Source organism: Nomascus leucogenys, chromosome 9 (assembly GCF_006542625.1).
Source record: "Nomascus leucogenys isolate Asia chromosome 9, Asia_NLE_v1, whole genome shotgun sequence".
NCBI lineage: Eukaryota > Metazoa > Chordata > Mammalia > Primates > Hylobatidae > Nomascus > Nomascus leucogenys.
This window is the reverse complement of record NC_044389.1, coordinates 51,666,533-51,681,095: the sequence shown is the minus strand read 5'-3', so window position 1 is coordinate 51,681,095 and position 14,563 is coordinate 51,666,533. Positions and strand designations below refer to the sequence as shown.

Sequence of the window (14,563 nt, the reverse complement as noted above, 5' to 3'; positions counted from 1 at the left end):
AATTTCCCTCCACACACTGCTTTAAATGTGTCCCAGAGATCTGGTACATTGTGTCTTTTTTTCTCATTGGTTTCAAAGAACATTTTTATTTCTGCCTTCATTTTGTTATATACCCAGTAGTCATTCAGAAGCAGGTTGTTCAGTTTCCATGTAGTTCTCTGGTTTTGAGTGAGCTTCTTAATCCTGAATTCTAATTTGGTTGCACTGTGGTCTGAGAGACAGTTTGTTATAATTTCCGTTCTTTTACATTTGCTGAGGAGTCTTTTACTGCCAATTATGTGGTCAATTTTAGAATAAGTGTGATGTGGTGCTGAGAAGAATGTATATTCTGTTGATTTGGGGTAGAGAGTTCTATAGATATCTATTAGATCTGCTTGACCCAGAGCTGAGTTCCAGCCAATACGCTGGTCTTGTAAAGCGGAAATGGAGACCATCTCCCCAGGACAACTCAGAGGGAAAGTACTTAACTTTACCATCAGCACCCAAAGCTAAAATTCTGATTGTTGTTAGTCTTCTGTCTCGTTGATCTGTCTAATATTGATAGTGGGGTGTTAAAGTCTCCTATTAGTATTGTGTGGGAGTCTAAGTCTCTTTGTAGTTCTCCAAGGACTTGCTTTATGAATCTGGTTACTCCTGTATTGGATACATATATATTTAGGATAGCTTGATCTTCTTGTTGAATTGACCCCTTTACCATTATGTAATGGCCTTCTTTGTCTCTTTTGATCTTTGTTGGTTTAAAGCCTGTTTTATCAGAGACCTGGATTGCAACCCCTGCTTTTTTTTTTTTTTTTTTTTTTTTTTTTTCTTTCCATATTTGCTTGGTAGATAACTTCGCCATCTCTTTATTTTGAGCCTATGTGTGTCCTTGCATGTGAGGTTGGTCTCCTGAATACAGGACACTGATGAGTCTTGACTTTTTTTTGAATTTCCCAGTCTTTGCCTTTTAATTGGGGTATTTAGTCCATTTACATTTAAGGTTAATATTGTTATGTGTGAATTTGATCCTTTCATTATGATGCTAGCTGGTTATTTCACCCATTAATTGATGCGGTTTCTTTATAGTGTCGATGACCTTTACAATTTGGCATGTTTTTGTAGTGTCTGACACTGGTTGTTCCTTTCAATGTTTAGTGCTTCCTTCAGGAGCTCCTGTAAGGCAGATCCAGTGGTGAAAAAATCTCTCAGCATTCGCTTGTCTGTAAAGGATTTTATTTCTCCTTCACTTATGTATCTTAGTTTGGCTGGATATGAAATTCTGGGCTGAAAATTCTTTTCTTTAAGAATGTTGAATATCGTTCCTCACTCTCTTCTGGCTTGTAAAGCTTCTGCTGAGAGATCTGCTGTTAGTCTGATGGGCTTCACTTTGTGTGTAAATCGATCTTTCTCTCTGGCTGCACTTAACATTTTTTCCTTCATTTCGGCTTTTGTGAATCTGATAATTATGTGTGTTGGGGTTGCTCTTCTCAAGGAGTATCTTTGTGGTGTTCTTTGTATTTCCTGAATTTGAATGTTGGCCTGCCTTGCTAGGTTAGGGAAGTTCTCCTAGATAATAATCTGGAGAGTGTTTTCTAATTTGGTTCCATTCTCCCTATCAGTTTCAGGTACACCAAGCAAACCTAGATTTGGTCTTTTCACATATTCCCATTTTTCTCGGAGGCTTTGTTCATTTCTTTACACTTTTTATTTCTCTAATCTTGTCTTCTCACTTTATTTCATTAATTTGATCTTCAAGCCCTGACATCCTTCCTTCTGCTTGATCAAATTGGCTATTGAAGCCTGTGAATGCTTCACGAACTTCTTTTACTGTGGTTTTCAGCTCATCAGGTCATTTAAGCTCTTCTCTACACGGGTTTTTCTAGATCCCCATTCATTTAACCTTTTTTCAAGGTTTTTAGCTTCCTTGCAATGGGTTAGAACATCCTCCTTTAGCTCAGAGAAGTTTGTTATTATGGACTTTCTGAAGCCTACTTCTGTCAACTCATCAAAATCATCTTCCATCCAGTTTTGTTCCCTTGCTGGTGAGGAGTTGTTTTCCTCTGGAGGAGAAGAGGCTATCTGGTTTTTGGAATTTTCACCATTTCTGCTCTGGTTTCTCCTCATCTTTGCGGTTTTATCTACCTTTGGTCTTTGATGTTGGTGACCTACTGATGGGTTTTTGGTGTGGATGTCCTTTTTGTCAATGTTGATGATATTCCTTTCTGCTTGTTACTTTTCCTTCTAACATACAAGCCCCTCAGCTGCAGGTCTGTTGGAGTTTGCTGGAGGTCCACTCCAGACCCTGTTTCCTTCTTGTCACCAGCGAAGGCTGTAGAACACCAAATATTGCTGCCTGATCCCTGTTTCCTTCTTGTCACCAGCGAAGGCAGTAGAACACCAAATATTGCTGCCTGATCCTTCCTCTGGAAACTTCATCCTAGAGGGGCACCCACTTGTATGAGGTGTCTGTTGGCCCCTATTGGGAGGTGTCTTCCAGTCAGGCTACACAGCTGTCAGGGACCCACTTGAGGAGGCAGTCTGTTCAGTATCAGAGTTCAAACACCATGCTGGGAGAACCACTGCTCTCTTCAGAGCTGTCAGGTAAGGACATTTAATTCTGAAGAAGCTGTCTACTGCCTTTTGTTCAGATATGCCCTGTCCCAGAGTTGGAATCTAGAGATGTAGTATGCCTTGCTGAGCTGCAGTGGGCTCTGCCCAGTTCAAGGTTCCCTGCCACTTTGTTTACATTGTGAGCATGGAACCGCCTACTCAAGTCTCAGCAATGCCAGACACCCCTCCCCTTGCTAAGCTCCAACATCCCAGGTTGATCTCAGACTGCTACACTAGCAGCAAGCAAGGATCTGTGGGTATGGGACCCACCAAGCCAGGCATGGGAGGGAATCTCCTGGTCTGCTGGTTGTGAAGACCATTGGAGAAGCACAGTATTTGGGCAGAAGTGTACTGTTCCTCCAGGTAAAGTCACTCACTGCTTCCCTGGGCTAGGAAAGGGAAATCCCCCTACCCCTTGTGTGTCCCAGGTGAGCTGACACCCCACTCTGCTTTGGTTTGCCCTCCATGGGCTTCACTCACTGTCCAACCAGTCCCAGTGAGATGAACCAGGTACCTCAGTTGGAAATGCAGGAATCACTCGCCTTCTGTGTCAATCTCGCTGGGAGCTGTAGACCGGATCTGTTCCTATTCAGCCATCTTGGAAGTGACTCCATACAATCTCTTAGGAGATCCTTTTTGTCTACCTTATTAGAAGCAACATAAAACTGAAATCTTAATCCAGATAAAATCCAATAATTATGTTGAATAAAAATTGCTTAAGCTCTATACGGTAACTTTCTCAAGAGACAAATGCAGAGGTAAAACGAATGAAAGTTCTATGCAGTATCCAATTATTATTATTATCTCATATTATTCTCAAAAAATCACTATTAACATTAAAGAAAATTGATAGTGACAGTAGTAGGTGGAAGAGAGCAGGTGGAGAAGGAGGACAAGGACAAGAATGACTAGTAATACAAAAGTGATCATTACTACTACTAGCTCTTGTTATTAACTTGCAGAATGAAGATTTGAATTTAGACCAATAGTTGTGAAGCCTGTCTTTAGTTCTTTACTACACAAAATAATTGTTACACTAAATTTCTTGCCTTTCCATTCAGTATTAGATTTTCACATAATTTTTATATATTTTAAAAGAATAAGATACTTGGTAAATAGTATTAAGTGTTTTAAAAATACATATAGCCATTGGCTTCATGATATACTTACATAAAACTATACAGGGGAAAACTAAATCATGATGGACAAATTCAATATTTGTGGCAAATAGAAAATAAACTATAATAGTGATTTAAATATCTTACATTAAGAAATGATTAATAACTTATAAAATGTGCAAACCAAGCAATTGCAATTATTTCACTGAAAACCATAATACAAATATAGTTGTAAATTGGAGAACAAAATGATGAATAAAACAAGACCACAATCTTTCAGTAGGATAAAAAGGTATACCTAATAGGATTAAAATGTTCTAAATAAAAATCACATATGCACATGGAGTTATGTAAACATAAAAAAGACCATAAAATGCCTACACATTTCATACGGGGAATATTTTTAGACAGAGAATATGGGGGAAATTTATTTTTTTTTAATTTTTATACTATGACAACATTTCTTACATTCATCTTACATTATTTTTACAAATATAGCACAGAATGAGATAAGTGATGAATCTATAAACAGACGTTTTATAACTTCAATATAGGGTGGATAAAGATGACTTTGGGCAGAAAGCCAGTAAGATAAAACATTGAACGCAAGTTACATTAAATATGGCTACAGGAAACTGGAACCATGCAGAATACCTGGATGTCCCACTTATTACTTGGAATAGCATTAAAATGACTCTCATGTTAACAATGATGGTATAAGTTTGAAATTATATTTTTGAAAAATACTTGGCAATATATGGTGTGCATGGACAAACATCAGAAGTTTTATTCTTTGTTTTGATAAACGATAGTTATAAAAAGAAGGTTTACCACTATGATTAAGATCTAAAAGCATATCCACTTGTTATGTTGGAAGTGGTTTGTCATTACTTTACAAAAAGAAAAAATAATAATAAATACAAGACAAAAGGAACAACAACAATAAAAAGATGAGCATGCAATTTTGACATAATATCTGGGAAACTTTTGGATATACATGTCTTTCTTTCTTTCTTTTTTTCTTTTCTTTCTTCTTTCTTTCCCTTCCTTCCTTCCTCTCTCCCTCCTTCCTTTCCCTTCACTTCCCTTCCCATCAATTTTCCCTTCCCTTGCCATCTCTTTTCCCTTTCCTTTCCTTTCCTTTCCTTTCCTTTCCTTTCCTTTCCTTTCCTTTCCTTTCTCCTTCCTTTCTTCCCGTGAGACACAGTAAAGTGATGAAGAGGTCACTTTACAGACAGTTATAAATAAAACATCAATTTAACAGTGTGATTTCAGGAAAAATAAATGTGAAAGTCACATCAAAAAAATGACCTGAGAAATATGATTACTCAATTATTTAACTGTATGCTGCATAATTCTATATTGTAAGTGGAATTCTTAGGAGTTCTTCACAGAAATTTCAAACTACAATACCAGACTCCAGCATGTCAGTGATTCTTAAACTTCAGACTTTAAGGTTTTTTTGTAGAGGATGGGGGAGTAGGAAGACAGAAACTCTGAGAAATTTCAAGTGAGGTATAAAGAATTATAGATCTAAGGAAACATTTATATAAATTCTTTCCAGTTGTAATGTTTCCCCATTGCTCAAAAGCAGGTGTAATGGCTCCAAGGATTCCTAACTAAAACAATTATAGAGGAAAAGCTTCCTTTGACCAAAAATATTTACTAGAACTACAGTAATATAGAATTCAAACAAGGTAATTCTACCTTCCAATAACCTATATTAGCAATGATAACAGTATAAATGAAGAGTCTGTGTATAATGTTTTCCAGCATTATTTTCTTCTACTACAGTATAATAGCTGTTTCATTTCTTCTTTATACACACATAGCTACATGAGTACACACTCATATTTACACAGATATGCATAATGGAGATGATCAATCTCATATTACACATTTCCTTTCAAAGAAACTGAGAAATTATGTCAGTTAAAAACACAGCCAGTACTCCAAATGTTCCTGATAATACTTGATTTTCTCTGCTTAGATGTTTGTAACAATCTCTTCAATAGTGCTTGCTGTGCCGACACTTTTGTGATGGAGCAAATTCTATTTTCATAGGAAAGGTAGAGTTTGTACAGAGCTCTGGAGAAAATGGTGTTGTGATGTTTTCTCTGGGGTCGATGGTCAGTAACATGACAGAAGAAAGGACCAATGTGATCGCATCAGCCCTTGCCCACATCCCACAAAACGTCAGATAAAGTGCTTTAATGGTGAACAGGTACTGAATGAGTCTATTAAACTGTAAAGAGTCCAGTCACAGAAATTTTCTGCCTGCAACATTGACTGATAGAATAGTTCTAATTATCTCAGATATCTGTTCAAAAATAAAAATATATGGAAGATGCTAAAATAGCAAAGAGGAGAGTTTTCATTGATAATAATATTGGAGTTAACATTGTGACAAGAAATGAATAAATTTAAAAGTTGCATGTGAAGTTTTGGTATTATCATGATATTATAGACGTGTACATAGAAATCATCGAATTCTTCCCTGTAATTTTCTCATTTTTCTTACAGAGTTCCTGAGGGCACTGTACACACTGTAGATATTCCCAAAAAGGAGTCGAATGTTATTGAGGTACTGTGCTATCACAATAACAATAAGCAGGCATTGAAGAAAGTCTGAAATACATCATGGAACTTAGGCTTGCCATGTAATCTGGCCTCTGGTATTTCCTACACATGTTGGAATACCCCTATTAGTGTGCTGTTCAGGGTGCTATTCAGAAAAAGGGTGTCCTTGCCGAGCAAACCCCTATTCCAGGTAACTACCTAGTTGACAAAATTTAGAGAAAATAGAAAACTTGCCTGGTCTGCTGGACTGGACCCTGATAATGCTTTAAGCAGGAAAATGTAATGGAACAGGTGGAAATGGAATCCTGCTTTTAGGATAGCCTCTGTACATTATAAAATATGGGCCCACAAAACCTCTGCTCTAACCACCGGTTAACACCTCCTCCAGATTGAGGAAGGAGAAAAGAATACAAGAAGGGGTCAAGAAGAAGAATACCACTCATGGAAAGAGGTTCCGATGCCCCTACTCCATAAAATATAGTAGCAACTTATTTTCTAATATGTAGAATAAACTTGCAATCTTTCTGTATTTGTGAGTTACTTTTTAATTTTCTAACTGACACAGTGTTTTCCCAATGACCTATGTTATTTTTTTTTTTGCTGAAAAACCCAAATTTACTTTAACACTCCTATAGCAAATGCAAAGTAAACACTTGTAAATTATACTTCAGTTTATCAGGATTGCTTGGAAATTCTAAAATCAGTTACCTTATTTTGGTAATGGGCATGGGAATGGCTTGGCTAAAGCAGACCATATTATTCAATGCTGATCATGCTTTGTAGTTCATCATTTAAATGTTAATGATCAGGTAAGCAAAATTTAGCAAAATACACAATTTTATACACTTTCAGCAGCTATATTGTTATTCCTAAATTGCAAACAGGCTTTTTTTTTCCTACATTGAAAAGACTTGCATAACTAGCAATACTGATAATACTCTGAATTTGTGTCAATAAATGACATTTGAAATTTTTCTTGAAGTAGAGCAGGACAAATTGTAATGTGAAAGAAGTTATACACACTATGTACATAGCGTTAATTTACTTCTCAAATGTAGCTGATTTTATAGATGTCTTTTTTTTTGTAAATCAAAGATGTCAAACTAATAAACTGATAAAGTCTTCTCATATCATTAAAAAATAAATTAATATTAAATTTGGAAGATGACAGCTAGAATAAACACATAAAATAAATGTATGGGTCATCACTAATTAGTTACCACTTCTTTACATGAGAATTATAATGAATGGCTAACAATTTCTTAAATATTTAAATTTTTCATTGATAATCCAATGTATCTAAGCTACTATGTTGGAAATATTATTATTTCCTTATATACCAAGATTTTTTTAAGTAAGGACATAAAATGGCAGTATTCAATTTACCTCATACTTTTAGTAGTTTTCATTACCTAATATCTTGTTTTCATTTCTTCATTTTTCATATAAAAGGGACTTAACTAGCTGATCTAAAGTCAAAGTCTTTAGATTTCCAACATGCTATAACTTTGGAGTTCTACTCATGGCACAAGATATTTTCCTCACCCTGACAGGTTCTATGGAGAATTGATGGCAAAAAAAACCAAATACTTTAGGATCCAATACTCGACTGTGCAAGTGGATACCCCAGAATGACCTTCTTGATAAGACTCTAGAGAACAAATATGGAATATATGAATAACAGCCAATTTAAGTGATAATAGTTCAACATGAAACATACTTATTGAATATTTTTTATTGAAAAACTAAAAAATAAAATATTACTTCTTCATATTTATTTTCCATTCTTCTGAGGAAAAGGAAAACTGTTAATAGTTGTAATTTTATTATATACACTCATATTCTTTATCATTGGAATCAAAGTATTTTTATTTTAGGTGTAATTACCATTCATAGGGTTTCTCAATAACTTCCTGGGTTGTCTCTGTGTCTCCTATTTCTACGACTTTATCTGTCCTTTCTAATACTACAGGGTTATTTCAAATGACACGGAAAAATAAGAGTTCCTCTTCCATTACCACTGACTTCATTTTCTATGGGAATAAATCCCCAATCTTCGCATAAAGTGACAACATTTTTTATGATGAAGTGTGGCCTATTCTTCCTATGTTCCAGCACCACATCTACCCCACTCCCTGCTGCCTTGCACACCCCACATATCACACTGAGTGACTGCACTATTTTTTTAAGATAACCTGTTCTTACATGCCCAATCTTATTCTTTTATTTTTTGCACATTTTAATGTTTTTATTTAAAATGTGTTTTATCATTTTGTCCACCTGGCAACCTTAACTCATTTTTCTAGCCTGAAGTCACATATACCACCTTTTCATATAGCCATCACTTACCTCTCCAGCAGAAGTAGGTACATCTTTCTCTGCAATCTAAAAGCAATTTCCATGCAGTTTTACCAGCATAATAATACTATCTAGAGAATATTGATTCTTTCAGTGCCTCATATTGTTTATTTCTCATTTTATTCTTTACTTATAATTATTAATTTTGCTAAAATTAATCCAATCCTAGGTCACCCAAAAAACAGATCTTTTATAACTCATGGTGGAAGCAGTGGCATCTATGAGGCAATCTACCATGGGGTCCCTATGGTGGGGCTTCCTTTGTTTTCGGAAACGCCTGATAACATTGCTCACTAGCAGGTCAAGGCAGCAGCTGTTAGATTGGATTTCAACACAATTTGGAGTACAGACTTGTGGAATGCACTGAAGACAGTAAATAATGATCCTTTGTCGGTATAACAATATTTTTCACTAGATGGTATTTATAGATAGCTTCTTTTGTCAGTAGTGACAATGATTTTCATCGTTTTTGTAAGAGACTAATTTTGAAAGAATTTAAATGATTTAACTAATTGTAAATCTGCTTTTACTTTCTACCAGATAGTAATTGCAAAGTTAGATTTGAAACTCATACATTTAATAGGTCACCAATTTCTGCAACAACTATTCTACACAAAAATAATATTGAAGATATATAGATAATTACTACGAATATATATTTTTAGAAATTAGAGAATACAGAATGAAAAGGAATAATGAACTTGGACAAACAACAAAATATTCAAATCCAATAAATAACATTTCTGAAAGTATAACCTATTTTCCTAAAATATTTATTATTATTATTTTAAAAAATTTGATGGGATATAATGTTGGGGTGATCAAACCCAACACCAGGTCATAGGGGTGACAAAGTCCAGTGGAGTCAAAGGATTGAGAAAAAGACAGTTTGAGAGAGAAAGGTGGGACCAGGGGGCCATCGTGATTGTGGAGGCTGCAAAGCCCTCGAGCTCTGGGAGCCCACGCTATTTATTGGTAATCCAGCAAAGAAACAGGTGGTGAGAATGTGGAGGTCGAAAGGACAGAATCATGATCTACAGCTGTGATAGTTTAGCATTTATAAGGAACATGTTCTGCTTCTTGAGATAATGGGGATACAATTGATCTAGGAGCCTAGGAAGGCTAGCAACAGGGAGCCAGCAAGTCTAGACACATGCCAGAAGACATTATGTCAGATATGCAAGCCCTGCCTCAGCTTTCCTCCCAACACTCAGCTTTTTCCCAGTATATAATTTATAAACATAATACTCACCTATTTAAAGTGTAAAATTTAAATATATTTGATGTGTTTAATTATGAATCCATCACCGTAATGCAATTTTTGAAGATTTTATGACTCCAAAAAAACTTATAATGCATTAAGTCACTCTACATAAACCCCTCGTCTAGGAAAATATCAAATTGTTATCTTTCTCATTAGATTATACTCTGTATATTTCATATAAATGAAGTCACACAATTTATGGTGTTTTGTAAATGACTTCTTTCACTTCTCATAATTTTTTTTCAGTTTCATTCATGTTGTTGCACATATCAATACTTTGTTTCTTTTTTTGCTATATAATATTCTTTGGCATGAATACACACTTTGAATTTACACACTTAAATCAGGTAATGGGCACTTTAGTTATTTCAAATTTTTGCTCTCAGGAACATTGCTATGAAGAGTTTTTTGTAAAAATAGGTTTTCCCTTCTTTTGAGGAGATACTAGCAGCGGAATTGCAGAGTGACTGTGGAACCTTATGTGTATGTGGATGGAAAACTGCTAAATTGTTTTTCAAAGTACTTGCACCATTCTTCATTAACACCAGCTGTATGGGAGGGTTCCAATTTCTTCACACTCTTCCCAAAACTTGTTATCACCTTTTTTTTTCTTACAGCCATTCCAGTGAGTGTAAAGTGGTCTCTCATTGTGGTCTTGATTAACATTTCCCTCTGGCGAGAGATATTAACCATCTTTTCATGCACTTACTGACCATTCATATATATTCTTTAGATAAATTTCTATTTCAATCTTATGTACATGTTATAAATTTTTTTACTTATTGTTGATTCATAAGACTTCTTTTTATATTATGAATATAATTTCTTATCAGATATATGATTTTCAAATATTTTCTTTGACTCTGGAAGGGTTGATTTTTTATTTATTTTACTTTCTTGTAGATGATCTTTGAAGCACAGGTTTTTAATACTGAAAGAATAAAAGCATAATAATTAATTTTTCCATAATCCAAAGGAAAAAATGTGGAAAATGCTATGTCTGGACCAGCTACCATTAATTCAGAATTTATTACTACTATCAAGATTGTTACTATATGAAGTGGTACCATGTAAATGAATACCTTAAAATACTTTACATAAAAAATAGTGAAACAACGAATGATTAAAAAAATAGGAAATAATTGGAAAAAAAAAGACAAGTTGGAAAATAGAAAATACAGAATAAGATGGTAGATTCTGAATCCACCAGTAGTCAGATTAAATTTAAGCAGACAAAAGAAGACAAAATAATGATTAAGGAAATAAAACTTTTGAATAGCACAATTAAATGTAACGTGATATATATGTATATACCTTATATGTAGCATAAAACTATGAATGTTTGTAGACATACACATTTTGTGTGTGTGTGCATGTGTGTATACTGGAAATAAACATTTTTTAAAAGTATAGGAAATAGTGACCTGAACTGATCATATGCTGTGCCAAAACTCGAAACTCAATTATTTTGTTAAGATTCAAAATCATAAAAAGTATATGGTCTAGCTATACTATAAATAAATTAGAAATCATACAAAGAATGATAACTAAAAAATTCTCTAAACTTTGGAAATTAAAAATACATTTTTAAAAAATTCAGTCAACAAAATATTGTAATCATACATGCACTTTTATCTCAGCAACTCTTCTCCCAGTTATATATCTAACAGAAATTAATATGTAAAACTAATGGCTTACATACATATAGATAAATATATTTATACTAGAATAACTAATAATGTCCAAAAATGTAAACAACCCAGGTGTCCATCAGTTATAAAATAAAGAAATACTCTGTGGTATTTGTCAATCAACTGACTACTACACAGCAATGTAATTAACAAATAACTGCTACACAAAAAAAGACACAAATAAGTATATATTATATAATTCAATTATATAAACAAGTAATGCTAATCTATTAAATTAGAAGTCAGGTTAATACTTAAATTGAGAATGAAAGTAGTGACTAAAATGGTCCAAAAGGAGAGAGTTCTTCTAGGCAGGTTTTAATAACCCAGAACCTACGAAGTAGGTGTCTTTATTTCAGGATAATGTTTAACATAATCTTAAAATTTTGAGTTACTCACTAGTGTGTGTATATTTATCTTATGTATCTCATACTTAAGATTTTATTTTAGAAGATATATAAAATATTTTAAAGTTCTAGAAATTAAATAGCAAAATAAGCATGAAACACTGGAGAAAGTTCTACAGGTACTATATAGTGTGGCCAGGAAAAGCCTCTCTAACAAGAATCACTTAAGGGGAAGCCTCAAAAAGAGATAGAAGCAAGCCTCATTTTATTGCAAGAAAGCATGCTCTGAAAAGGGAGAGAGGGGGCAAAAGTTGTAAAGGGGCTAAGGTGAGAACACCTTTGGGAGCTTCAAGATTAATAGAAGCCCACTGTCCCTAAAAGAGAGTATGCAGGGGGAAAGTGTTAGGAGAAGTTGCCAGTGCCTGACCATGTCAAGTTCTGTAGAACAAACAGAGATCTTATTCCTTTTTTTTCCTATTAAAAAGCATGTCGTTCTTTTTTATTTTATTTTTTATTTAACTTTTACTTTATGTTCAGGGTAAAAAATGCAGGTTGTTATATAGGCAAACTTATTTCTTGGGGGTTTGTTGTACAGATCATTTTGTCACCCAGGTATTAAGCCCAGTAAACACAAGTTATTTTTTTCTGATCTTCTCCCTCCTACCACCGTCTACACTCTGCTAGGTCCCAGTGTATGTAGTTCCCCTCCACGTGTTCATTCATGTCTTCCCATTACAGATTTTATTCTTAATGTGATGAGAATCCAGATGGAAATCTTAATCAGTGGAGTGTCATAATCTGACATTAGTTTCAAAAAAAAACATTATTCTGGCTACTGGGTGGAAAATATAGCAGAAGACAGAAGAGTAGAGTAGAAGCAGAGAGATTAGTTAGAGTGCATTTCAACCACTGAACACAATTATTTCTTAAAATATCAAAATAGTCCAAACACAGTGGTTCATGACTGTAGTCCCTGCACTTTGGGAGGTGAATCAGGAGGGCTGTTTGAGTCCAGGAATTTAAGACCTGCCTGGGCAACATAGCGAAATTCCACTACCACAAACAAATTTAAAAATAAGCCAGGCAGAGTGTTTGAGCTCATAGTCCCAGCTACTCAGTAAGCTCAGTTGTCAGGATTGCTTAAGCCCACAAGATCAGGCCTACTGTGAGCCCTGATAAAGGGAATAACTCCAGCCTGAGCAAGAGAGCACAACCGTCTCTCAAAAACTATGTATATCACAATGATCATTCTCAGATTGCATTTCTACTATCTTACTTATAGCACTTAGAGTGGCTCATCATACTTCCTCTGGTAGAAAGACATTAACTTTCCCACCTGATTCCATTTCACTTCAAAAAAATTTTGCCTATGATAAAATTATAATTTAAAACCAAACTTTCTATGATGCCCCAATTTAAGACATTCAATTTCTATGTCAATTCTATAATATTTAATTTGAATTATTTGTGTAACATTTTTCAAAGACTTTCCATAGACTTGATATATTTAGGAAAAAAATTATCTTCTATGTTGGTATTTTTCTGTTTATCCTTAGCTATAAAGAGAATGCTATGAAAGTATCAAGGATTCATCATGATCAGCCAACAAAGCCCCTGTATCAAGCAGTCTTCTGGATTGACTTTGTCATGTGCCACAAAGGAGCCAAGCACCTTCGGATTGCAGCTCACAACCTCACCTGGTTTCAGTAACACTCTTTGGATGTGATTGGGGTCCTCCTGGCCTGTGTGGCAAATGTGATATTCACATTAAAAATATTGCCTGTTTTGTTTCTGAAAGTTTGTCAAAACAGGAAAGAAGGAGAAAAAGGATTAGTTATATCAAAGGCCTGAAGCTAGAATAACCAAAAATTAGGAGTTGTCCAGTTTATTCCAGCATGAAGTGGTGGGAATGGAGAATTTCCTTCCCCATTCCCCATGAAACAAAATATCATTTTTTCCTTCCCCATGAAACAAAACATCATTTCACAATTGACCCTGTTAAGTGAAAAACTTCTTTTCCAGAGTCTTAGTATCTATTTAAGTTGGAAATATTCCAAGTCAAATATTTAAAAACTAGGATAAATAAATTAATAAAAAACCCTATGGGGTTTTAAGGTTATTATTCTAATTCACAAATGACAAAATGACAGAAAAACTTTACTGAGCTTAACGATGTTTCACACACTGTGCATGGAAATTACTGTATTCAGAAGTTCACTTACAGTGTCAGTACTGTTTTTCATATGCTCAGAATACTTTGGCTTCATTTTGAGCAGATTTCTATTGTTTTTACTGTTGCCAAAGAAACTATTCAATAATTAAATTGTGTAAAAAGTCTCACTCTTCCTAGTCTTCCTATTGATATTGCAAGAACAATAGTATTGGTTGGCTTCTTCTATGCATCCATACTCAGTGTCACTTCTTTCCTAAAAGACATTACAAGTTTATCCCTAGAATGAAAGATAATGTTCAAAATTAACAAATGTGATATACCACATTAACAAAATAATGAATAATAAGCAACTGTTATCTCAACAGTTGCAAATAAAAGCATTTGAAAAATTCAACAATGTTTCTATGAATAAAAAAAAAATCACCTTTTAACACCCTAGAAAT

The 14,563-nt window shown here is 34.4% G+C and overlaps 1 pseudogene; it reads left to right on the top strand.

Moving 5' to 3' along the window:
- The first annotated feature begins 423 nt into the window (after positions 1 to 423).
- Positions 424 to 13,781, top strand: LOC100589171 (annotated as a pseudogene).
- Positions 13,782 to 14,563: the final 782 nt, after the last annotated feature.